The sequence below is a fragment of the Lissotriton vulgaris genome, unplaced genomic scaffold (genome assembly GCF_964263255.1).
Source record: "Lissotriton vulgaris unplaced genomic scaffold, aLisVul1.2 SCAFFOLD_3641, whole genome shotgun sequence".
Classification (NCBI taxonomy): Eukaryota; Metazoa; Chordata; class Amphibia; order Caudata; family Salamandridae; genus Lissotriton; species Lissotriton vulgaris.
Genome location: NW_028245639.1, coordinates 182,329 through 208,841, shown reverse-complemented (window position 1 = coordinate 208,841; position 26,513 = coordinate 182,329). Strand labels below are relative to the sequence as shown.

The 26,513-nt window shown below is 42.7% G+C and overlaps 1 long non-coding RNA gene across 1 annotated transcript; it reads left to right on the top strand.

Annotated features, from left to right (window-relative positions):
• The first annotated feature begins 7,103 nt into the window (after nt 1–7,103).
• Nucleotides 7,104–24,441, top strand: LOC147666330 (uncharacterized). Its single transcript, XR_015304840.1, has 2 exons — nt 7,104–7,142; nt 23,814–24,441. It is a non-coding gene; the product is annotated as an uncharacterized LOC147666330 (long non-coding RNA).
• Nucleotides 24,442–26,513: the final 2,072 nt, after the last annotated feature.

Here is a 26,513-nt window from a genome sequence, read left to right as displayed (position 1 = left end):
TCTGTTTAAGTGATAAGATGGGCCTGTGGTCTGCCTGAACCATGAAGTGAGTGCCAAACAAGTATGGCCTCAGTTTCTTCAAGGCCCAGACCACAGAAAAGGCTTCCCTCTCAATGGCTGACCAGCGTTTCTCCCTGGGGGTCAACCTTCTGCTGATAAAGTTACTAGTTGAACCTGTCCCTCTGCATTTAGTTGTGATAGCACTGCTCCTACCCTTTTTCAGATGCATCTGTCTGTACGATTAAAGTTTTAGAATAGTCAGGACTGTGCAGGATGGGAGCCGTGCCCATGGCCTGCTTCAGGACATCAAATACTTTTTGACAGCTTACTATCCACTGACATTTCTTGGGCATTTTCTTTGATGTCAGATCATTCAAGGGAGCCACGATGGACCCATATCCCTTTACAAATTTTCTGTAGTACCTAGTCAGGCCCAATAAAGCTCTGAGTCGAATCTGGGTAGTGGGAGCAATCCAGACCACAATGGTCTGGATTTTGCTCTCCAATGGTTGAACCTGGCCTCAATTTACCAGGTGGCCCAAGTATACAACCTTACTCTGCCCTATCTAGCACTTACTGGCCTTGATAGTGGGGCCGGCCTTTTGCAGGGCCTCCAGAACATTCCTGAGGTGGACCAGGTGATCCTCCCAGGTGGAGCTAAAGACAGCCATATCATCAAGCTTTGCTGCACTATAGCTTTTCAAGCCTGTGAGAACTTTGTTCAACAGCTTCTGAAATGTGGCAAGTGCATTTTTGAGACCCAAAAGCATTACAATAAATTGATAATGCCCACTAGGGGTTGAAAATGCTGTTTTTGGCTTGGCACCCTCAGCTAGTCTGATTTTCCAGTAGCCAGCAGTCAGGTCAAAATGTGCTCAGAAACTTAGATGAGGCCACAGTATCTATAAGTTCATCTGCCCTGGGAATTGGGTGGGCATCAGTCCTAGTGACTGCATTGAGACCTCTGTAGTCCACACAAAACATCATCTCTCTTTTTCCACCCTTGGTGTGAGGTTGTGGCACAAGGACTACTGGGCTAGCTCAATGACTCCCAATTCCAGCATATTTTGGACCTCTGTAATTAAATGGTGTGCGCAAGATGAAAACGAGTACAGCAAATCAAAGTAGAATTTTCAAAAATGTCTTTTATTATCAGGTTTTGTAGATTAACTCAAAAACAAGGATTTGACCAACGCGTTGTGTTCTCATTGAGAACTTCGTCAGGGCTGAAAGCGATATGAAACACACATCAGTATACATAGACAGGGAGAGAAAGCAACATAAAGCCTTTAAATACGAACATAGGGAAACACTGAATGTGAACAAATACCTTACGTTGAGAGAGTCAAACCCAATTATATATAAAAGACAAATCACAAAACAGAAACAATATACATCAACATCACATTATTACATTGCACACCAATTACTTATGGGAAAAAAGAAAATTGTGTTTATACATATATAAGTGAAGAGACAAAGAAAAAAGGAAACAAAAAACCAATGAAATGCCAAATTTTTTATGGAATCCTCCGCCTCAAAAAATTATATATATAGGTACTTATTAGGCAAATAATATTCAAAAGAGCACAAAACCATAAGTGATTATACAACAAGAAAAACATATAAAACAATTACTATCAAAATTATTTTAAGAGTCAAGACGTAAACATCAATTGGGCAACAGTTAAAACATTCACCATTGCTACAAAACAAATGATACACATAGTCACCTGACAGGCAGAAAACTAACATTTAAAGTTTAAACACAAAGACAACAACAATAGAATATAAAAAATCAAAATAAAATTGCAAGTAGAAGGAAAAATGCAGCTACCTATGAGGAAAGAAAGAATGGGGGCAATAGGCTATCCGTTAATCATATGGAGTCTCACCTTCTCAGGTTAATCACCCCTCCAGTAGAACAAAAGCATGTAAATTTGTGTGCGTTGTAAAAGAATTTGCTTTAAAATTGCACGGAACCGGAACCCAAAAGTTAAAGGTGGCCTGAAATAATATATCAAAGATGAAAGAGACAAGGTCATAAAGAAAGGTTGCAGTGAGTCATCAGTCAGAATCCTAATACAAAATGGGCAACAGATATAAATAATAGAGGCAAGATGTCTGACCTTAATCCAAAATAATTCAAAGCGTAGTCATAGTCCAAATATCAGCTAAAGAAGTCCAGTATGGTTCATCCAAAAGGTAAAACTGCAATTGGTCTACATTAACAGAATTCCAAGTTAATATTAAATTAGAGAACATGGAAGGGGCATGAACTAATAATATAAGTCCACCCTAAAGGTGACAGAAAGTCATACAGTATTTATGGTCCCATTCACAATGAGGAGCCTTCAGTGACCTCATTATGGAAATAAGGAGTCTGAGATAATGTAATTTTTTTTTAAATGTCATAAAGCTTCTAAAAAAGTGTCCATAGAGGTATTCCTCTATGGACACTTTTTTAGAAGCTTTTAACATATACATATTATTATATGTATATGTTAAAAGATTCACGGAGTATACCTGGATCAGAGTGACGTAATGAGAAATTTTCAATGTTGAGCTTTCAAAAATGTCTATTTAACAATACAAGCATGTGTTGAGTCTAAAATGATAAATAAGCAATTGATCATAGTCTCATTAAATATTAACACAAAACACAACAGTAAGTTAATCACATAGAGTTTACATAGTTTTTACCTGTATATTTACTTGTGCTGTCACACACCGTAGTAAGAAATCCAGGCAGAACTCTTGAGAAAGAAAGGGTATTAACCCACGGCCTAAATAGGGCCTGGTAAAAAAGGGGAAAACCTGTTATCAAATAACGAGAGCAATACTAAAGGAAAGATATACAATCAGAAGCATGATCATCGCTATTAGCAAAGATCACATATAACTAGAACAAAGAACCAATTAAGTAAAAAGCACCAAAGTCAGCGAGCAGTTAAACTGTGTTTGAAATGCACCATCAAAAGTTAGTATATCTAAACTCAGAGAGATTGTAAGTTCCAATGAAACCATAAGCCAGGTAACAACTGCGCTGTACACTAAGAAAAGTGTAATCAGCGCGGTTAGTGTGAAAGGCCTCAGAAATTAACAAAATCGACTACAACCGCACAGAGGGTCTAATACAATCTATAGATGTGCTACAACCAAAATGAACCTACAAAGTAAAATTAAACAAGAGGCCCCTCTCGGAGAATACTAGAGTATAAGAGAATGCGCACACTATCAAAGCGAATGGGACAACAATCAGAATGCTTACCGGCAAGACCACGACTCTACAAGTATAACGCCAAGGGAGAAGGTCACCAAAGAATAAGAGAATACGCACATTATCACGGCAAATGGGACAACAACCAGAACGCTTACCGGCAAGACCGTAACTCTACGAGTATAACGCTGAGAGAGAAGGGATCCCTCGTCACCCTTCAAATGGCATACAGTTTCTGGTATGGGCTCACCGGAAGTGTAAAACTTTGTTCTGAAACATCCTAATTCCGGTATGGGCGTGGCTATTAGAGCGTAGCCTTGTTCATTCCGAAGAAAGCCTAGACCGGCGCTCTTATTCACCGGAACGGTACACAATTGTCCTTCAAAAAGAAAGACTAAAGCGAAGCTCAGAAAAACATATTTACCTATATAGGAAAAACAAACTAAAGCAAAAACTTAGCACCTTGGCTGCTTAAGATATTCCCCTGCTGTGCTGGACCATAATAAAAATGGGTGTGATCATGACTAGCTCAGCTCGTCATGAGCACATGAGCACTGTGCCTCATGAGCAGCTGAGCTCGTCATGAGCACCGAAGGGGTTATTAAGAAGCTCGTCCGATAAAAATTTAAACTGCTAAGATTTTTTAATTTAATAATGTCTATATTAGATAAATGACAAAGTTGTAATTGACGCTTTTCATTCCCCGTAAGCCAAAAGACTATAGGATCAAATGCAGGATACAACTATCTTAACAATATTGCCTTGTGCAAAAGCGCATGCGCACAAAATCAATCAATGCAAAGGTTAGTCCAGTTTATCCAATAAAGTCAATGGAACAGAAGGAGGGGCATCATATTTGGACTCAAGACACAAAAATAATCAGTGCTTGAAAAAAGCTACGTTTCACAATATCAAACGACATTAAGCAAAATATAGAAGAGGTTATGAGTACTTTTACAATCGTCTCTATATCAGAGGCAACTCAGCTGTCTGTCATATCCCTATTGGACGACCAATCAGAGTGAGACTATAATCATTGTTCTTAGGACAGGGGGCACTGGTTAGCTCATATAAGGGTTACCTCAAAGGAATGATAGAGCTTGGTTATCAAGAAACCTAAGGAGAAAAGAAGCAATACAAGGGAGACCCTTGTTTGAAAGATATATTGCAATAGCCTCCACATGCGACTATCCATATCCTTACTAAAGGAGTGAACCCATGTAGGAAAAAAAGGAAATAAAAATGCATAGATTTAACAATAAACATTCTCAGTTAGGTGGAAACTTAAATGTAAGGATCTGAAAAACGATACATCAGTTCTTTAAGGAAAAGTGCATCTCATCATCAGAATTGTGGCCAAAAGATATCGCCCTCAATGTGTAAATCCATTTTGCCTCGGTTTGTCTGAGGCTGAGCTCTCTATTGCTCTACCCCTCTTGTTTGCCGCAATATGATCAATACCATAAAACTAGAAACGGCAATCATCTTGATGGAATTTTAAATAATGTTCTGCCAGTGGGTATTTGGTATCACCACTCAATATGGCCTGCCTATGCTCTTGTATTCTTAATTTGAGTTGTCTCTTTGTGCTTCCCACATAGATCATATTACAGGGGCACCCAATAATGTAGACTATGTGAGTGGTGTTGCAATTGATACATTGCCTGATTATATATGATGGTGACCCGTTATGACAGAATTTTTTTTTGTTTTTTTTTCATTCCAAATTTGTAGATATTGCATGAGCTGCAAATGTCAAATCTATTCGGCTTGTCTGGTAGCCAGGTTTCATTTCTGGTTTGGGTGGTGACATAACTAGGGCAGAGTTTGTATGTGATTGAGGGGTTATTGCAAATAGATCCTTGCAGACTTGGTATTGTCTGCAGTAGATGCCAATTACGCTTGAATAGTCTAAAGATATCACTACTATAAGTAGTGTATTCTATGACAAAACATACCCTTTTGTTCTATTTCTTCTCTTTTCTTTTTCTAGGATTCTCAGATAATGTTGAATCGCTTTTAAAGATAAGAACCCACTGTTCTGCTTTCTCCAATACCTCATTTGTATAGCCTCTAGTTTCAAATCGTCTCTTGGCATCCTTAATATGTTTGGTGAATGTAGCATGATCGCTACAATTACGCCTGATTCTGACCAGCTCCTCGAAAGGTATGTTCTGAATAACCAAACTAGCATGGGCACTGCTCACATACAGAACACTGTTGCATGCAGTGTTTTTACGGTACAGAGTACTTTGTATGATCCCTTCCTTTAGATAGAATTTTAAATCAAGGAAGTTGATTGTATCATGGTTGTAGTCCATGGTGAAGCTAACATTAAAGGGGTTGGTATTAAGAAACTCAAAATAATTCTGAAGAGAGGTCTCAGATCGGGACCACAAGCAAATGATGTTGTCAATGTACCTCCCCAGAATACAATGTGTTCTGTCCTGGGGGGGGGCACATCTGCCCCAGGCGTGCTCCCTCTCAAACCACCCCATAAAGAGGCAGGCATAAGAGGGAGCAAACCTGGATTCCAAGGCCGTTCGACGTTTCTTATGATACCAGGCACCATCAAACAGGAAATGATTCCTTGTAAGAATGAGTTCAATCATTTCAATGATCATTTGGTGATGCTCAAAGTAATCAGCCCCACCCTTATCAAGAAAAGATCTAATGGCCGTGATACCAAATCGATGATCAATACATGTGTAAAGACTGACCACGTCAAAGGTTACAAAGAGTAGGTCATTAGACCAGCTGAAATCTTTAAGTTTGGTCAGGGAATCCTTACTATCACGGATGCAGGATGGCAGGTTTTGTACAAAAGACTGTAGCTTAAGATCAACGTATTCAGCGATACCCTCAGTGGGGGACCCCATACCTGAGATAATTGGTCTCCCTTGGGGGAAAACCCCCTCTTTGTGTATCTTCGGGAAGAATATAGATACAGGGATATTGGAGATTCTGCACTCTCAGATAACGATATTCATTTTCAGATAACAAACAAATATCTTTCCACTCAGTAAGTTTTAAATTAATGTCTCTAGTCAGTTCGGCCATTAGGTTCATCCCAACGCGTTTGTAGCAATGGTGGTCATTCAATTGTCGCAATCGTTTCCATCCTCCCGGAGCCAGGCAGTGTTTCCCCAGGATCTGGTTCAAGAAAATTGCCAGGGCTAATTTGGGTTCCTCCTCCGGCCCAGAATTATATCCTCAAAGAGTGAATGAGCGGAAAGCCCCAGTTATCAAATGTCATTGGTCTTAGTCATAAAGTGTAAATTCCATACAGCAAGACACAATTAAACTTTTAGAGATGAAAAAGTATTATGATTAAAAGCCCACTGCCCTATATCCTCAAAGAGTGAATGAGCGGAAAGCCCCAGTTATCAAATGTCATTGGTCTTAGTCATAAAGTGTAAATTCCATACAGCAAGACACAATTAAACTTTTAGAGATGAAAAAGTATTATGATTAAAAGCCCACTGCCCAATCAGTGCAATTATTATGATTTATTTTGAGTCAGTTGTTTTTGTTGTGTAAGCAGCTAAAATGGTAAGTATATAGATATTTTCATTGATGCTGAGGGTCTCGCCTAGGATTTCGTTAGAAGGATGTGATGGTGGTGTGTTTTAGAGTGTTGGGAACTATTTCATATGAAAGCAAGACATTAATTATGCCTTGGCTTTTATGGCGAGCCTTGTAATTTCCTCCTAGGTCATGAGTTTGACAGAGGAGAATGAAGATTGGAGAGGTTGTGTACTTACCTTAATTGTTAAGCTTCCTGGTTTAGGAGTTTATACAACACCTTCACAGTTGTTTTCCAGTTATAGTCTTTGTTTTTACATGTATAACTTGCACTAATGTATATGTTTTTCTAATTTGTCAGTGATGGAGACATACTTCACAGTCACTCCTCCACCAGGTAAGATCATCTTCATTCCTATAACGTGTTCAAGGTAAATTCCGAGTCTTTCTCCACAATATTGAACAAGGGTATGTTTCTTCGTTGATTGGTAATTAAATAGTAACCCCTACTTGTCTTGTGTATGCTCACACACCCACATATACACATCAGTGATGTAAATGTAAATGTAAATGTACAGGAATTTATATAGCGCAAATCACCAACCAGTCTCTAAGCGCTTACTTAGGGAACCCGTCCTGGTATTCCCCTGTGAGATAACCCCAGCAGGGTATCCGCAAGGTGAAAGCCAGGCATCCCGCCGCGAGGGGCCGTTGTGGAGATTAAGCAAGCTATTGCCCAGAGCATCTTTTCCTGTTCCATCCCCATTGGACAGGAGATGGTAGTGATTGTTCCATACCCTGAACAGGTGCGAAGTCTTAATCATGCTTCGAAAAGATTATTTAAATCTTTGCGAAATCACCACCCTTTCAATCCCCACTCCCCCCACCCCAGATAATATTGACCTCTACTCTTGTGGTATAACAGTTCATTCAGTAAGTGCTGTAACTACATCTGGGATCACAGCTCAATCACAGAAGATCTAGTGTCTTATAGTGTTCCTTGTTGTGCAATGTAGGAGGGACGGAGGAGTGGATAGGAAAATGTGGCTCTGTTGAACAAAATACCATGCAGATATTGGTAGACTGTGCCCTTGATTCACATTAGAACCTGAAAGGGTTACACTTTGATCCTGCCAAATTCACTTTGAAACACACAAAAGGTGAAGCTTGAGTCACACCAAACATTTCACTTAGCACTTCTTTGAGCTGTGACCTTGATTGTAAGGCTATCTGCCACAAGACATCACTAGTCTGTTCATTCGTTCAGGCAGCCTATTATCTTGGGCCTCACCACAACATCCCGACCTGTGTCTGCTTTTCGTTCCTTTTGTGGCTACGGAAGGGGCTACCAACCGCACCTACCCAATTCTGGCCAGAGGGCCCGCAAGTTCAGCAACCTCTGCGCGGCCATGGATGCGGTTTACCCCGACCCCGAGGGTTGGGCGGTCAGAAGACGAGCCAAGCCACATTCCACTCCTCCACCGCAAAACCCTCCCAGTCCGATCCCCTGAATCAATCATGGCCAGTTGGTGGCAGAATATGCCACCTTCTCTTCCAGGGGATACTCATCATTAGTCTTAAGCATAACTTTAGCGCTGGTTGATGAATCTTCGCGAAATTTTCAAAACTCGTAGGGTGCTCCGGTCCGCTCCTATCCTTAAAGTTTCAGAGTGATTCGTCAAACGGGGGCCGAGAAAAAAGGGAGGTCCCAAAACGTGTTTTCCCCATGCAATTTCCCTTAAGAAACTTTAGACACAGCTACAGCCCGAACTGCTGAACAGAATTACCCCAAATTTGGCAAAGAGGTAGCCCTTGGTTCACAAAGAGGCATTGTTGTTAAATGGTGTAAATCCGTATAGTAGTTGCTGAGAAAATCAAATGTAAAAACACATATATATCCATGGCCGCCCAGGATCCGCGCACCCTCCCGATCACGACCTATATGCTAATTGGCTGTCACAACTCCAAATCAGGAAGTGTTGGCAGCCATCTTGTGCTTCGGTAGAACCGAGGCACAAGAAATCTGTAAAAGAAATGGGCAAAATGCGAAAAGGGGGCAGGGTAGAAATACCCTGACACCCGAGGCCTGCTTAGGGGGTCCCACAAGTACCCCCCGGGCCAAAGAAATGGTTATTTTTTTTTTTATTCTGCAAAATTCGTGCAGGGTGCACGTATCCTGCCGAGAAAAAAAAAAAGAAGTGCGAGCGCCTGTGCTTCGTTAATATTTAGCCCCCGGGTGGGCCAAGTCCAGGAGGCAAAGGGGGGCGGCGGAGGTGAGGGAGGGGACAACTATGTTTGCATGGAATATATATGTGGTCCCCCCTTTTTTTTGCTGGCGAACACTATGTGGCTTGGACTCGGATGGGGGCAGAGACCTATGTACATGGCTTGTCGGATGAGGTTCATTCACCTCCAGTACTCATAAGACACATGGATGCAGCTTGTTGCTGTATTAGGAAGTGGCCACCCTTATTCCCCGCCCTCCCCTCCCCTATTCCTCTGCTTCCCCCCCCCCCTCCACAAGACGTGGCTACATATACTGAGCAAATTCGAGAGAACTCTCCCGGCAGCGCCGTTGAGCCGGCGACCTGACCGAGTATGGCTCTATGGACACGGCACATGCTTGGTCGACCCCCCATTAGCGTATGCACTGTAACCTGTTTACTTACGTTTCAAAGTTTATGGTTCGGCACAGCAGGGTTTAGAGGCTGCGCCTTCACAGTTGGGGTTTGGGATAGGGAGGGAACTGTCTCCTGGTTGACGATGAGGAATCACTTGCTAAGACATATGGGAACACTCCTTGCGACACCTACAGAGGGATATGGCTGACGAAAAAGGAAAGTATAGGCTGGTCACCTGGAATGTGAGAGGGCTGGGGGCGGTGCAGAAGAGACACAGAGTACATGCTTTCTTGCTTAGACAAAAGGCACATATAGTGTTCTTACTGGAGTCACACTTAACACACTCCGAGGCAGAAATGGAGGGGTACTATATTCTCCACAACATACTCTGCCTTCTCCAGAGGAGCCACGATATGGGTACGCCACGGCACTCCGTTTGTGGAACTAGAGAGGCGAACTGACGAACAAGGGCGCTATATATTGGTGAGGGGCACCCTGGACGGGGAGGTGGTAGTCTTGGGCAGCATCTATGCTCCGAATTTCGACCAAGATAGATTTCTTGCTGCAGTGGGCCGGGCATTGGCGGACTGGGTAGATGTCCCCTGGATTTTGGGAGGCGACTGGAACATGATACTAGATGTGTCCCTCGACAGGTCACACCCCCCCCCCTCCAGGCGGCGGGTATACATAAACTGTCAGAATCATTTGGGACATGGCTCCAGGGTTGGCGGTTGGCTGACATCTGGTGCGCACTGCACCCCACACACAAAGAATACTCATGCTACTCCCCTGTGCACAACCTACATACCTGATTAGATAGGTTTGTATGCTCCAACTCCGTCATGGCTAGATGTGTCACATCGGATTACCTTGCTCAAACATTTTCAGACCACCGCCCACTAACACTTGACCTACACTGGGGAAAGGTACCCTCACCAGTCCCTACCTGGAGACTTAACCCCACGCTGCTTGTGGATGGCCCCTTTAGAACACATATAGCTGACACCTTGACTGATTACTTCGATACAAACTGGGACTCTACGTCCTCCAATCTGATTGTGTGGGATGCAATGAAAGCTGTAATACGGGGGCTGCTATAGGCCGACTAGTGGGAGCCAGACAGGAACTCCATGGTAAATAATGCGACGTGGAGAAGCGCTTGTGTGAGCTTGAAAATGCGGCAGGGCAGGACCCCGACCGAAAAGCTGATCTACAACTGTGTAATATTGAACATGCTGAATTGCTGGAAACCCTGAGGGGAATGGATTATGGGACCTATCTGAAACGCCAACAGGCGGAGGCGGACAGGTCCGGTGCTCTACTTGCTCGGCTGGTCCAAGATACCCCAGAGAGCCCTACAATAACGACTATCCGGAACGCAGCAGGCGAACAGGTGCACACACAACTGGGAATTAACACTGTATTTAAGACTCACCTGGAGAACCTCTATGCTCCCCCCTCTGTAGATGCCGGGGACGAAATGGCGGAATTCCTGGGAGAGCTAACACTCCCAGTGTTGGCCCCGGGAATCCAGGCGGCCTTAGCTGGGCCTATAACACAGCACGAAATAAAGATAGCAATCCACACACTTAACCGAGGCAAGACTCCGGGCATGGATGGCCTGCCAGGGAAGTTTTATCAAACGTATGCTGACGTGCTGGCCCCCGTACTGGAGAAAATATACAACACCGCTTACGAAGTTGGCCACCTCCCGGCTACCACCATGCAGGCTTTGGTGATATCTATCCCGAAACCCGGTAGGGACGCCCAAGATGTGAGTAACTACAGGCCCCTCTCCATGCTCTCCACGGAGTATAAGATCCTTAGTAAGGCTATTGCCATGCGGATCCAACACCACCTCCCTGGCCTGATCCATACTGATCAATGTGGCTTCCTCCCAGAGAGGAGCACCTCCCAAAATTCGAGACGACTCCACGCCCTTATGACAACTAACCCCCATAACTTACCACACGCTGGCTGTATAGCCCTGGACCTACGCCATGCGTTTGACTCCCTGACGTGGGACTTCATGTTCGAAGTCCTGCATCGCTTTGGTTTCCCGGAGGCCCTTATAAAATGGATCCGCTTATTATATACAGGACCGACGGCCAGGGCGCGCACGGCAAGACACACATCGGACAGTTATGAAGTCCACATGGGCACCCGACAGGGCTGCCCACTGTCGCCGCTACTGTTTGTACTGACGCTGGAGCCCCTGGCTATTGCGCTCCGAAATAGAGCTGAGGAGGAAGGCATACCAGTGGGAGGCACCAACCACATGGTCTCTATATATGCCGACGATATCTTGGTGTTTCTCCGGAACCTGCGGGGGGACCACTCACTCCTGGCGACTGCATTCAGACGCTTTGAGACCATATCTGGCTTGGCTATAAATCCGGGAAAGTCTCTAGGTTTCTTCTTCCGAGACGGACAACAGCCCCCCCATATACGGTTCGGTGCCTATGACATCCAGGTGGCACCGACCACGTTTAAATATCTCGGGATAAATGTATACCAGAATCAAATTGTCGGTAATATCCGTAAGGCCATTACTGGCCTACGCGGTAGTATAGGCTTCTGGGCGTCCCTGCCCCTATCGGTAATGGGGCGAGTGGCTGTCTCGAAGATGGTCCTGCTCCCCCGCATACTGTATTATTTTGTAAACCTGCCGGTCCGGCTCCCGCGACAAATTTTCACCACACTAAATACATTACTGATCAACCTTATCTGGGGCTCGGGGAGAAGACGAATAAGCCTTAAAAAACTGCAATTGAACACCAGACGGGGGGGCCTGGGCGTGCCAGATCTGCGAAGTTACTACTATGCCAGCCAGCTCCAATGGTTGACCCGATGGGTGGCGGGCAGAGATCTACATGAGATCGCTTACACGACGGACAAATTAGCACGTGGGGAACTACACTCCCTCCTCTTACCCAATGCTAGGATCCCCAGACACTGCCACCCCCTCCTACATGTGGCTCTGACCTGCTGGAGGAAAGCACTGTCATACACGGCTGAGACCTCTCCATACGCAGATAATATCCCCCTTCTGGGACTCCCGACACCACAGGGGACCCTAACACAACGCAGACTACGTCCCTGGACGGAGGCCGGGGTGGACAGAGTGGGAGACCTGTTCGGTGACGACACCATACTGGATCACGCTTCATTTGTGCAAGCCACAGGAGCGCCATTGCGCTTATACCTAATACACGCCTCGGTGACGCACTACGTACGGCGAGCTTTGTTCTCCACAATGTACGAAACCAGAACAACATGAATTAGTGCACCTCATACACTATATGGGTACGAGGGGACACCTGGTGAAATGGCTGTATGTCGGTATCAGAGAACATGTGACGTCACCGATCACCACACTTAGAGAGAACTGGACTGCAGACTCGGGAGAAACCATAACGGACGGGGAGTGGAAAATTATTCTCGAACATCACAGGAGAGTATCTAGGAATGTTAAGTTTCAGTTCATACAGGCAATGATTCTCCATAGAGCATACCTCACGCCCCAGAGACTCCATAGGATGTTCCCTGCCACTGCACACTGCTGCCCAAGATGTCAATAAGATGAGGCACATATTCTTCACATGCTATGGACATGCCCGAAGTTACACACTTACTGGGGGACGATCAAACACACGTTACACTCCATAACAACACTCTGGATCCCTGAGGGGGCATTAGCCTGCCTGATAGGGAACAGGAAACGACCCAAAACATGTAAAGCACAACTGAAATTCACGGACCTGGCACTCTTGTTGGCAATCAGGGTGCTCACTATGAGATGGAAATCGCCCAGGGCCCCGCAGGTAGAAATGTGGCGAGTTGATTTGCTGAAATGGGGCAAAGCCGAATCCGCGGCGCTGCGGGAAGAGGAGGACAAAGGCCTTTGCAAATACCCTATAGCACAGGAATGGGACTTAATGATGATCGAATTGGAAGAGATAGACCTGACCAGTTCGAGAGACCCGGTGGGGTGAACACATACATATAATAGGGGGCGGCCGGGGTTCACGAGCACCATTATCACTCACGTGGGCTAGACCGGACCTAGAGCCTTTAACAATTTTCAGGTAGACCACGGCACCTTGGCCCGGAATGTAGAGTGTATAAGAGAGAACGACCAGGAGACGGGGGGTGGGTGGGCGGGGAGAGAGGGACAGTTGGGGTTTAGCACTTATGTGAGTCATGATTATGGTGTTTAAAGAACAAAACTGAGAAATATCCGGGGAACTATAAGACAAAAGACTCATGTTTGAAAGGATATGTTATCAAAAGTTGATGGTAAAGAAAATGGAAAAGACTGACATGTGATATAATGAGAAAAGTAAAGAAATGTATAACATCCTGCGACAGTCACGAATAAAGAGTTTTAAAAAAAAAAGTCCATGAGGCAATTGTTATATAGTAATGGGGGGTCCCCCAGCCTCAGAGACCGCCACCCCCAAGGCTTTTAAAAAATATGTGCCGGGGGCTCACCCCTCTCCCCCCGCCGGCCCTGGGTACCGCCAGCCCCCCGGGCATATAGAAAAAATGGTTGGGGGTCTCAAAGGCCCCCCCAAGCCCCAGGGACCGTCACCCCCCGAGGCTTCTCAACTGAATGGGTGGGGGGGCTGAGACCTCTCCATACGCAGATAATATCCCCCTTCTGGGACTCCCGACACCACAGGGGACCCTAACACAACGCAGACTACGTCCCTGGACGGAGGCCGGGGTGGACAGAGTGGGAGACCTGTTCGGTGACGACACCATACTGGATCACGTTTCATTTATGCAAGCCACTGGAGCGCCACCGCGCTTATACCTAATACACGCCTCGGTGACGTGGTACGTACGGCGAGCTTGGGCTCCACAATGTACGAAACCAGAACAACATGAATTAGTGCACCTCCTACACTATATGGGTACGGGGGACACCTGGTGAAATGGCTGTATGTCGGTATCAGAGAACATGTGACGTCACCGATCACCACACTTAGAGAGAACTGGACTGCAGACTCGGGAGAAACCATAACGGACGGGGAGTGGAAAATTATTCTCGAACATCACAGGAGAGTATCTAGGAATGTTAAGTTTCAGTTCATACAGGCCATGATTCTCCATAGAGCATACCTCACGCCCCAGAGACTCCATAGGATGTTCCCTGCCACTGCACACTGCTGCCCAAGATGTCAATAAGATGAGGCACATATTCTTCACATGCTATGGACATGCCCGAAGTTACACCCTTAGTGGGGGACGATCAAACACACGTTACACTCCATAACAACACTCCGGATCCCTGAGGGGGCATTAGCCTGCCTGATAGGGAACAGGAAACAACCCAAAACATGTAAAGCACAACTGAAATTCACGGACCTGGCACTCTTGTTGGCAATCAGGGTGCTCACTATGAGATGGAAATCGCCCAGGGCCCCGCAGGTAGAAATGTGGCGAGTTGATTTGCTGAAATGGGGCAAAGCCGAATCCGCGGCGCTGCGGGAAGAGGAGGACAAAGGCCTTTGCAAATACCCTATAGCACAGGAATGGGACTTAATGATGATCGAATTGGAAGAGATAGACCTGACCAGTTCGAGAGACCCGGTGGGGTGAACACATACATATAGTAGGGGGCGGCCGGGGTTCACGAGCACCATTATCACTCACGTGGGCTAGACCGGACCTAGAGCCTTTAACAATTTTCAGGTAGACCACGGCACCTTGGCCCGGAATGTAGAGTGTATAAGAGAGAACGACCAGGAGACGGGGGTGGGTGGGCGGGGAGAGAGGGACAGTTGGGGTTTAGCACTTATGTGAGTCATGATTATGGTGTTTAAAGAACAAAACTGAGAAATATCCGGGGAACTATAAGACAAAAGACTCATGTTTGAAAGGATATGTTATCAAAAGTTGATGGTAAAGAAAATGGAAAAGACTGACATGTGATATAATGAGAAAAGTAAAGAAATGTATAACATCCTGCGACAGTCACGAATAAAGAGTTAAAAAAAAAAAAGTCCAGGAGGCAATTGTTACATAGTAATGGGGGGTCCCCCAGCCTCGGAGACCGCCACCCCCAAGGCTTTTAAAAAATATGTGCCGGGGGCTCACCCCTCTCCCCCCGCCGGCCCTGGGTACCGCCAGCCCCCCGGGCATATAGAAAAAATGGTTGGGGGTCTCAAAGGCCCCCCCAAGCCAAGCCCCAGGGACCGTCACCCACCCGGGGCTTCTCAACTGAATGGGTGGGGGGGCTCAAAGGCCGCAGCCCCGGAAACCGCCAACCCCCGGGACTTGTGTTTAAAAATAAAAAATAAAAACGCCCCGGGGACGACAACTCCCCGGGGCTCTACATATTCAAAATAGGGGGTCCGTAATGGACCCCCAGCCCCGGGGACCACCACCCCCCATCTCTCTGCAATGCAGCTCTGTGCCGCTTACTGGAGGTACCTAGTGGGTTAGTTGGACCCTAGGGACCCCCAGGATTCAAGGAGACTTAATCTCCCAACTTAAAATGGCCACAGAGCGTGTTTGCACAGTGTTGAAGGGAGGGGACGGGGCCTGAGGTGACATGTGCAAACACACCATGTGGCGCGTTTTAATAGGTAGTTTTAATCCCCCTGCCCTATTATATACTAGGGGCTTACAGAGGAGGTCATGCTAATCACAGGAAGACCCCAACGCATAGTGTTCCCTAGTGTATGTAGGTGTTTTCACTGTATTCTAAGTGTCCTTTAACATAGCACTGCCTCTAGGACTGGTTAGTCAGACTCAGTTACCACCAGTATCCGTCTGAAAAAGTTGAGGGTACAGGATGATTTTGCAACAAGGCTCATCAGCAGTGCATTGCGGTCGCGCGAGTTATAGTTAGCTGAACTAACTATAACGGGGGAATTTAAATGGTTTTGTACAAGTGGTCCAGCTAACTATAACACCCCTGAAAACTGTTTTTTCAGTGAAAATATGTATGCAAAACAAATGAAAATTAATCAAAAAATGGCCCCCGCAAGCACATCGTCCACCTCAATGGGGGACCATCGCAACAATCATGCAGAGTCTGCTCCTGGGACCAGTGACACTGACTTAATTAATAGCAGTCTCTACTCGGATGACAGTAGGTCAACCAATACAACAACTGGAGGGCCCCAAATGGTACTTGACCTAGGCGAGGAAGTTGATTTTTTAATAAGTGCACGCCTCCAAACTCTGCGCCCACGCAATCGGCGACAACCACAGCAACAAAAAGTGCCAGAATCAACAGACGACGCAAAGAACGCCGGAAAAAACACAAATGCAAACAGCAAAAAGAAGAATCAATACTGGTGCAAAAAGAAATAAAGGACAACACAATTGTGAATTTATCAACTACCATGCTTACTACAGCGGAAAACCAACTATTAGGCCTGGGATTATCACATTGCCCTTTGACAGACTTTAGTTATACTTCCACCAGGATTGATGTTTTTCGCCATATACGAAAATTTAAACTACACAAGTTTTTCAACATAAAAGACGGATTGAACAACAGCACGGAGATTAATATAGAATTTTCTGGTACAACTCTTCAGGCCCGGGATGCAAAAGCTTTATTAACCTTGCAACATATGGGCAATGACAACAGCCACATGGATTACAACTTGTCCACGCTACAAGAGCTAGTGGAAGCAGACATTGAGCAATCAGGTGCGGGTATGAGCCCATTCAAACCCACTCTTGCTTCATACCAACTATGCCTAGAGACTCTTATCGATTCTTTTTATGAGGTAGTCACATCAGACCTGAAGAAACTATATCACCAGGTGCAACATCGAAAAAGAATTAAAAGTCATAAAGAAATGCAATATTGGGCCCTCATATTGAAACTTAAAAATGATCACAAGAACATTGTGTGTAGCTCTGATAAGGGGGGCAACATTGTGGTTTGGCCTCAAGTACAATACATTGCTGAAGCCAATAGGCAACTGTCAGATACCACATGTTACCAGATCTCAAATATGAAACAATATGATCAGGCCAGAGACTCCTTAAAAAAGCTGCTCCACAAATATAGAAGAGAAGGCCTAATATCTATGCAGGAATTCAAGTTTTTAAATGTTGACCAACCGATCATGTCCAGGTTTTACCTAATACCAAAAATACATAAGGGAACCCTACCAACTCCGGGCAGACCGATAATTTCTGCCATAGGCAGTATGGCAGAACATTTGGCGCAATTTGTCGACTATTTCCTGCAAGACCTGGTGACCAAATTACCTACTTCTATCAAAGACACTCCATGGACAGCAAATTCATTGTTTATAACTTTGGACATAGAAACTCTTTATACGAGCATTGAACATCATACGGGCCTGATAGCGCTAGAATATTTTTTGGGCACAAGACCTCTCCATTGTTATAACCACAACAAAATGCTATTAGAATTTGTAACATGGTGTCTCCACCACAATTACTTTGTCTTTGGTAAAGATGTGTACCTACAGAAAAGGGGTGTAGCCATGGGGGCCTGCTTTTCCCCCAGATATGCGTGCTTGCACGTAGGCTGGTGGGTGACGTGGGTTCTCATGGGGGAACAACTTCAGACATTTTCGGAACATGTAGCATTATGGGTTCGTTACATTAACGACGTGTTTTTCATTTGGAAGGGTGCCAAAACTTTTGTTTCAAGCCTTAACACTAACTCAGTAAACTTGAGGTGCACATCAAATTTCAGCAAACATGCTGTAGACTTCCTAGATGTTAGGGTGTCTTCAAAAGGCAATAAACTATCTACCACCTCCATAGGAAAAGCACGGCGGGGAATTCGACTCTCCACTCGAGTAGTGCCCATCCACGTCATGTCATATATAACATACCCTATGGAGAAATACTTCACCTTAAACGAATCTGTAACAGTGAAGAAGAATTTCTCAAATGTACTTCTGACGCACTGGTCAGATTCAAGGCCAGAGGGTACAGTGATAAGATACTCAATAAGGCAGTTAATAAAACCAAACAAAAGACTAGAGAGTCGCTTTTCCTGCCTAAACCTTCCACTAGTGACATGAGGAAAGATCCAGCAAATTGTAACATTAGGTTTATTACACCATTCAGCTGTCAGGAAAGAAAAATAAGAGCTATCCTGACTAAGAGTTGGCCTATATTAATGACAGATGGAGTTCTGTCATCCCAACTCCCCAGCAATCCTAATGTTACGTTTCGTAGGGGCCCCTCTATGAGGACATTAGTTTCCAATCCTTTTCCTGACCTACCCAAGAGCACATCTTGGTTTAAACCCCTGCCGGGGTTTTTTAAATGTTCAAGTTGCAGGGCGTGCAAGTTTGGCATAAACACCACCCAGTACAACACCCCCTTCAGTCATGTTCCATTGTCCATCAAAGGAAACTACAGTTGCAAGACGGAGTATGCTGTTTATGTTCTGGGGTGCACCTGTGGCCTGAGTTATGTTGGCAGCACCAGGCTATAGGTGCATGCCAGAATATTGCAGCATCTGCGTGCAATTGTCAACAATGGCAGTTCGTACCCTGTCGCGAGAAACTTTAAAAGCGTACATAACAACAACCTACAGTGTCTCACTTATTTTGTGCTCACCTCTGTACCCAAACCACGCAGAGGGGGAGACAGGGACAAAATGCTACGACAACTTCAATCAAAAATGATTCTAGAACTAGATAGCAAGGTTCCCAATGGACTTAATACTACGGAGGACCTTTATCATTTTTTGTAGGGCTCAGCGAAGAATAAGGGGGTGCTGACCAATATTGAAATTTTGGTCAGGCATCTGAGATTTTAACATCCCAGTCCTGATTGCCCCGACCCTCACCAGTACTTTTCTGTAATGATAGAATTTGAAATGTTCTTCTCTTTTATCTTATTCTTTAGATTTTCCCAATCATTTTTATGACACAGGGTAATACAGCTCTGGCTTATTAAATCCAGCTGTATTAGTATGATTCACTATACCATGGCAGTCATTCCCCTTCAACATATTCATTTTTTCTATTACATTCAACCACCTTCTCAGGCCTAGGCCTTTGGCCTTTTAACAAATTGTGGCTGCCATCTAAAATAGATGTCCCCAATGGGAATTAAGTTGGTTTCCCAGATTCTAGATCTAGCTACAACAGTACTTAAATTATTAGCATATGATGCACAAATTAACTTGTTTACATTGCGATATTTTGCACACTCCATAAAAGGAAAGAATAGTTTTTAGGAAATATGATATTTCCAAGCAGATTTTAAGTATATGAGATATTACTTTTAGTATATGACAAACTATTAGCACAATTTCCATTGTTTACAAATGCGATACTTTGCACATCTATATTATGCTGCTAACTATTTTTTAAACCATTAGTACTGTATTTACCTAGCGTGTTAGAACATATAATTTCTTTCTGCATTCATGCAGGTATACATTTTCATTAATGAATGTAATCAGGGATATGTTTGTTTTGAATTATCATTGTGGTATTATTGCATAGTAATTTGAATGAAAGGGGACCTTACGAATTTCCATTCATGGAGCCATGTTCACCTTAGAGTATGTCTTTTATGCTTATATGTCACATGGTGTGCACTATAGCATATAAGAATAAGGCATTTTAAATTGCATTTCACTGTGATCAAGGGCATCCGCCCGAAACGCGTCAGTCCGCTGCGTGCTTTTTGAACCTGGTGCAATAAAGTCACCTTGCCTTACTTTGGGATTCGCTGGTCTTTGTTCGCCACATGCTGGAGGTTCAAGATCGTTTGTTTGGACTCATATATATATATATAAATAGAAATATATATATATAATATATATATATATATATATATATATATATATATATATATATATATATATATATATATATATATATATATATATATATATATATATATATATATATATATATATAACAATCTTGAGCCGAACTCTGTATGTGTGATTTTGTTATATTTACAAAATAGCAAACAAACGCCCAAAGCGTTTCGGTGCAGCCGCAACCTGGTCACGGTTAACTGACAGTTTGTAAACAGTGCAAACATATAGTGCTTTTGCATTACAAGAGAGGTAGGACTACCTGCCCCAACACAATCTGGAAGACATTTTGTAGTGGTCTCGTGTCTTATATCAACATCTTGTGGATTTTGACTTCCTGTCTTAAACATAACAGTGCTTTTACTTTCAATGTGTTTTTATCATATATTATTTCAAATGAGTATTGTTCTCATTAAACACAATAAATGGTGATTTCGCCACAAGGTAATATTGCTACAATATGCAACTCAGCCCCAGTGGGCATATTTCATGCAAATATCATTCCACTTTTTGAAAAATTAATTAAAAAATTATTAAATTAGTGACCCGGACCCTGAATTAATTGAAGAATGGGTATTGAATAATCATCAGTGCTCGACTGTGATGTTAAAACTGCTCATTAAATATGCACTCAAAGACACATTGAGATTAGCCATAGAAATTGATCAAATTACCGCCCAATTGAAAACTCAATACTCAGAGAATGATTTTGAAACAGAAATGAAAAAACTAACCTTAAGATTAGAAAAGGCAGAAGAAGAAATAAAATTGAAAAAACGAAGCAAATATCACTGCGACCATTTGGACTATGAACGGGGCCAGATTTTTACGTTTAGTTGAAAATTTAATTATTTAAGAGAACTCAATCAGAAGATATTGGGAACCCCAGAAAATACTCAATCTGGACATTCAGTCGAGACAATAACAGAGACAAGGGGGGGCGGTAATGCTTCATTGGAAACAAGTACTAGACCGGTGAGATTGGAAGAATCCACAGGAAGGTCACTGGACAATAAGGGAGTAAAATCCAATATTTTAAAGGAGTTCTCACTAATGGCACAGGGCCGACAAGGGCTGGCAAGCCAAGGTCCGCAAGAATAGCCAAGTCGAGGTCTAGGCGCCAGAGGAGGAAGCAGAAAAGGCGCAAAGAAACACGGTGTACTGGATGCCTACGTAGGAATGACGACAAGGGGCAAGACGGACAAAAAATGAAGGACACTCATACTGTGGTAAATGTATCTAACATTCAGTTAATGCCTGATCAAGTTGATGTCTTGTCATTAGGTCTCACATTTTGTCTGACAAGTAGTTTTAATTATAATGAAGGGAGAATCAATATCTTTCCTTTTGTAAGAAAATTGAAGTTGCGAAAATGGTTTCAAAATAGAAAGAACAATATCCCAGTATTTTCTACTAACCCTAACGATTTAACAATCAGAGATATAGATCTTTTGCAAACAATGAGAGGGTTGGAAAGAGGTGATGATTATGACTCAAGTTTGGAGGATTGTTTAACTGAAGAAAGGATCATTTTTGATTGTACAAGTGACAGCAAGTTTAAACCAAAATCTAGCCACAAATACACAATTAAATAATTGAAGTGTTTTAGAAAGGAGGAATTAAGGAATTTAAAAAACTTGGGAAATCTGGCAGGCCCAAACACAACAATCTTAACCAAAAACAACAAATGGCAGTTGAAGAACTACAGAATAATAAGGAGGTGGCTATTAAAAAGTCTGATAAGGGCGGGAACGTAGTGGTTTGGCCTATCAATATGTACCTTAACAAAGGTAAAAGACAGCTAGAAGACACTGACAGCTATGATATTAGTGATCAAACCAGTTATGATAAAAGCAATAATGATTATCAATTGCAATTATTACTTTGGAAATGTGAAAAATTGCTTTCAGATGAGGAGTTTAAATTTCTTGAATGTGACCATCCAAAACTTGCGGCATTATATCTATTACCCAAGACATTGCTAATTCTCCTGAACGACCTGGTGTGTCCTCCATAAGTAGCAACTATGAGAATACTTAAAAATACATAGACCACTTCTTGCATCCCTACGTCCAGAAACTCCCGTCCTACTTACAGGATACTCGAGATTTTTAAGGGTTATTGAAAAGGTACAGTGGGAGGTTGACATGTGGCTAATGACACTAGATGTCAATAGCCTATATATGTGTGTATACCACACAATTTGGGTATCAAGGCTAATCAACACTTTCTTAAACACAGGATGTGAAAAATTTCTTGCACACTGAAATTTTGTTATGTATGATGCAAATATGTCTCTCGAACAACTACTTTCTGTTTGACCACGTCATGTATTGCCAGGCCCGGGGGCGGCGATGGGAACCTGCTTCGCCCCCAGCTATGCAGGTCTGTACCTTGGCTGGTGGGAGGAGCAGGTGGCCAGTAACATCTTGGCCTTTTCCCAGAATGTTGTCCTCTGGGCAAGGTAAATAGATGATGTTTTCTGTATTTGGAGGGGGACAAAGGATGACGCAATGCAATTTGTTGCCACATTGAATGAAAATGACTGTAATCTAACTTTCACTCGTACCATAGACAAAGAAACAATTGAATTTCTAGATGTGGTTTTGGAGGTACAAGAGGGCAAATTGGAGAGTAGGCTGATCCGTAAGATAACAGCAGGGAATAACCTCCTGCATGCATAGAGTTGCCACCCAAGGAATCTGAATCACAGCATACCTTATGGTGAGCTTTTACGGGCGAAAAGAAATTGTAGCTCAGAATCAGATTTCGAACCTGAAATGTCGAATATGAAAGAAAAATATTTGGAAAGAACGCACTCGAATAAGATTATAAAACAAGCTTGTAGTAAGGTTAAAATAGTTTTGAGGGAAGATCTATTAAATCCAAGATCTATTACACAAGAGGAAGAGGAACCTACAAGGTTTATTACCACTTACTCTGATCAGTCATGGCAAGTTAGAAAATTTTTGAAAAAATATTGGCATGTCAACCAAAAATAACATTCAGAAAATGCACAGTTTTAAAAGATATTCTTTGCAGTAGCACGCTAAAAGAAAAAAAAACGAGCAATCAAAGGATTTTTTACATGTAACTCATGTAAGGCGTGCAAAAACAGTGTAAAGCTGAAGGAGTTTACAGTCTCTAAAAATCATAAACCTTATGTCATTAAGAAACAATTGACATGTAAATCAGACTATTGTGTTTATGCGCCTAGCTGTCCTTGGCCATTAGTACACATTGGGAGTACCATTCATCAAGTGAAGAAAGGAGTTCTGGAACACACCAGGGCATTTATCATTGAGGATAAGCAATATCCGATTGCAAGGCATTTTAAAGAATTGCATGGTAAAAACATTAATATTCTACAGTTTTGTGCCCTAGACAGAATTCCAAAATCAGAGAGGGAATAGAACAAGAGAGTTGAGACATTTGGAGTCCAAAATGATTATCAAATATGATACAGTACACCCGTTGGGACTGAATAATGATGAGAAAATGTCAGTCCATCTGGGTTAACTGTTATTGAATAGAACCTGCTTTACAGTGTAAGCTCAGATGTATAATGTTTTATAAATAAGAAGCCAAAGTTTTTTTTAAAATATTCACACACACTATAGTGATGGCACTGTTTCTGTATTTTTTGTAGGAGACGAAACTGTCAGCGTACCATGAAGAAGAATGACCAACATGTGCACATTGCAACTGTCATTTTGATGAATTTATTTGTATGAGAATGCTATACTTTTGTAGTGATGGATAAACATTATGAGTTACTTTTTCTCAAATTTTGAAATTAAAGGCCCAGTAGGGCGGGATTTAATTGAATTTAATTTCATATTTTTTTTAATTAATTTTTCAAAACATTGAATGATATGTGCATGAAAAATGCCCACTGGGGCTGAATTGTATATTGTAGCAATATTACCTTTTGGCGAAATCACCATTTATTGTGTTTAATGAGAACAATACTCATTTGAGAATATTATGTGATAAAAACACATTGAAAGTAAAAGCATTGTTATGTTTAAGACAGGAAGTCAAAATCGACAAGATGTTGATATAAGACATGAGACCACTTCTAAATGGATGCCATGTTGTGTATGTCTTCCAGATTGTGGTGGGGCAGATAGTCCTACATCTATTGTAATGCACAAGCACTATATGTTTCCACTGTTTACAAACTATCAGTTACCCATGACCAAGGTGCGGCTGCACCGAAACACGTCGGGCGTTTGTTTGCTATTTTATAAATAAAACAAAATCACGCATACGGAGTTGGGCTCTACATTGTTTTTGTGAACGCAAGAAAAGTCTTGAAATATATAAATATATATATCACCGAGCATCCCCCAAAACAATGCTTCAGCGGGGAACAACGAGCCACTGCGATTGCTGTAGTAAGTATTAGTTATTCGTTACGATGGCAAAAACAGACGCATTTCGACCTCTCGGGGTATTGGTCACATGACCAGTTCCTGAATCCAGGAAGTAATATAGAGGTCAGAATCTGCACGACACAGTGTGTGCCATTGACATAGTAAAAAGACTGCGTTTGAATAATTGCCATAATTTATCTCATGATAAGTGTAAACTGTCGACATTGGTGTACAATTAAGTCATTGCAACACGATTATAAAAGATTTAAATATGTTATCGTCACATACTTAGAAAAATCTGAATAAAGTGCAATACAACATATCCAAATAGTTGTAAGTGTGTTCCGATGTGGTAATTCAAGACACTGGTGGTTGCATGGCTCAAACTGCGTCATAAACTGTAAAAGTAGTCATGACTATATCTGTAGTGAGATGATTCGTGGGGCATGGTACCCCTGGAGAGTCTGATATATATATATATGGGGGCTTGGGAGGAACTGGTCCTCAAAACATGCTTTCAGTACGAAATGATGAATCAAGTCATTACATGGCATTGATTCATTGATGACCAGTTGTAATTTGGAGGGGTAGTCAAGAAGAGGTGGCAAAGTTTGTTGAACGTCTTAATGATAATCAACTTAACATCCACTTTAGAGTCACCATGAGTCAACAACAGGTCCCCTTCCTTGACACAGAAGTATATGTGTATAACAACAGGTTAGAGAGTAGATTATCACACAAAAGCACTGCCGGCAACACAACATTACATGCGGGAAGCACACATCCTTCTCATTTGATCATGAGTATCCCGTACGGTGAGATGTTACGCCTTCGAATGCTTTGCAGCAATGAGCAAGAGTTACACGAGGCTCAAGCTATTAGCTCTGAAAGATTCCTTGAAAGAGGGTATACACAGAAGACCATTGACATAGCCATATACAAATCTTCAGGCTTTAGTCGCCAATCCTTATTGTCCAAATATGATACATCAACGGAAGTTGGAATAGACAATGGGATAATTGAATCATGTGTCATTGATACTACTAATACTTTCAGGTTTATCACAAGGTATTGCTCTCAGCATAAGGACAGACGCAAAATGGTTAACAAAAATTGGCACATTCTACTTAAAGACCTGGTAATTGGGCACCTACTACCCAAGCGGGCCTCTATTATGTACAGCAAAGCTCCCAACATGAGGGACAGGCTGGTGGATACTGGCCCAGAGGTCGTGGCGAAAACATCTTGGTTGCATAATAGGGGAGACTTTTACAAATGCAAGTCTTGCAAAGCCTGTACACATGGAGTTAACCATACTAGCTATAGGGATGGTTCCGGTGACCAAGAACATATGATCACCAAGACCCAAACCTGTAAAACAGATTTTGCAATTTATGTTTTGGAATGTCCGTGCTCAGTGCGATATGTGGGGAGCACGAAGTTGCCTGTTCACAAGCGTATATTACAGCATCTACGTGCAATTATCTCACAAGACAATACCTACCCTGTAGCACGTCATTTTAGACAACATCACCAGAGCAGCAACAGGGAACTCAGATTTTACGTAGTTGATAAAGTCCTGGCAAGCAGACATGGGGGCAATAGGGAAGCGAAATTGTGCAAACTGGAAACCAGGTATATTTTACAGCTAAACACTAAGCAGCCGAGGGGACTTAACGTGACGGAAGATCTTTAAACCTGTTTACATTAGGCTAGGTATGATAGTCAACTTATCCCCCTTTATACACAGTGCAGAGTAGTAATTCAATTTCACAGATAATTTTTTAGATAGTGGTTTTAGGAAGCTATTAACTAAATATTTATTTATTTATTGTTTTAACTCCACACTGACTCGCACTTTGACATGTATTTTAGGGTTTTTTATTGTCTATGCTCATGTTTTTGCTGAAAATTGATTAATTATTAAATATGTACCTTCTGATTATTACAAAGAACTTTCATATTTATTT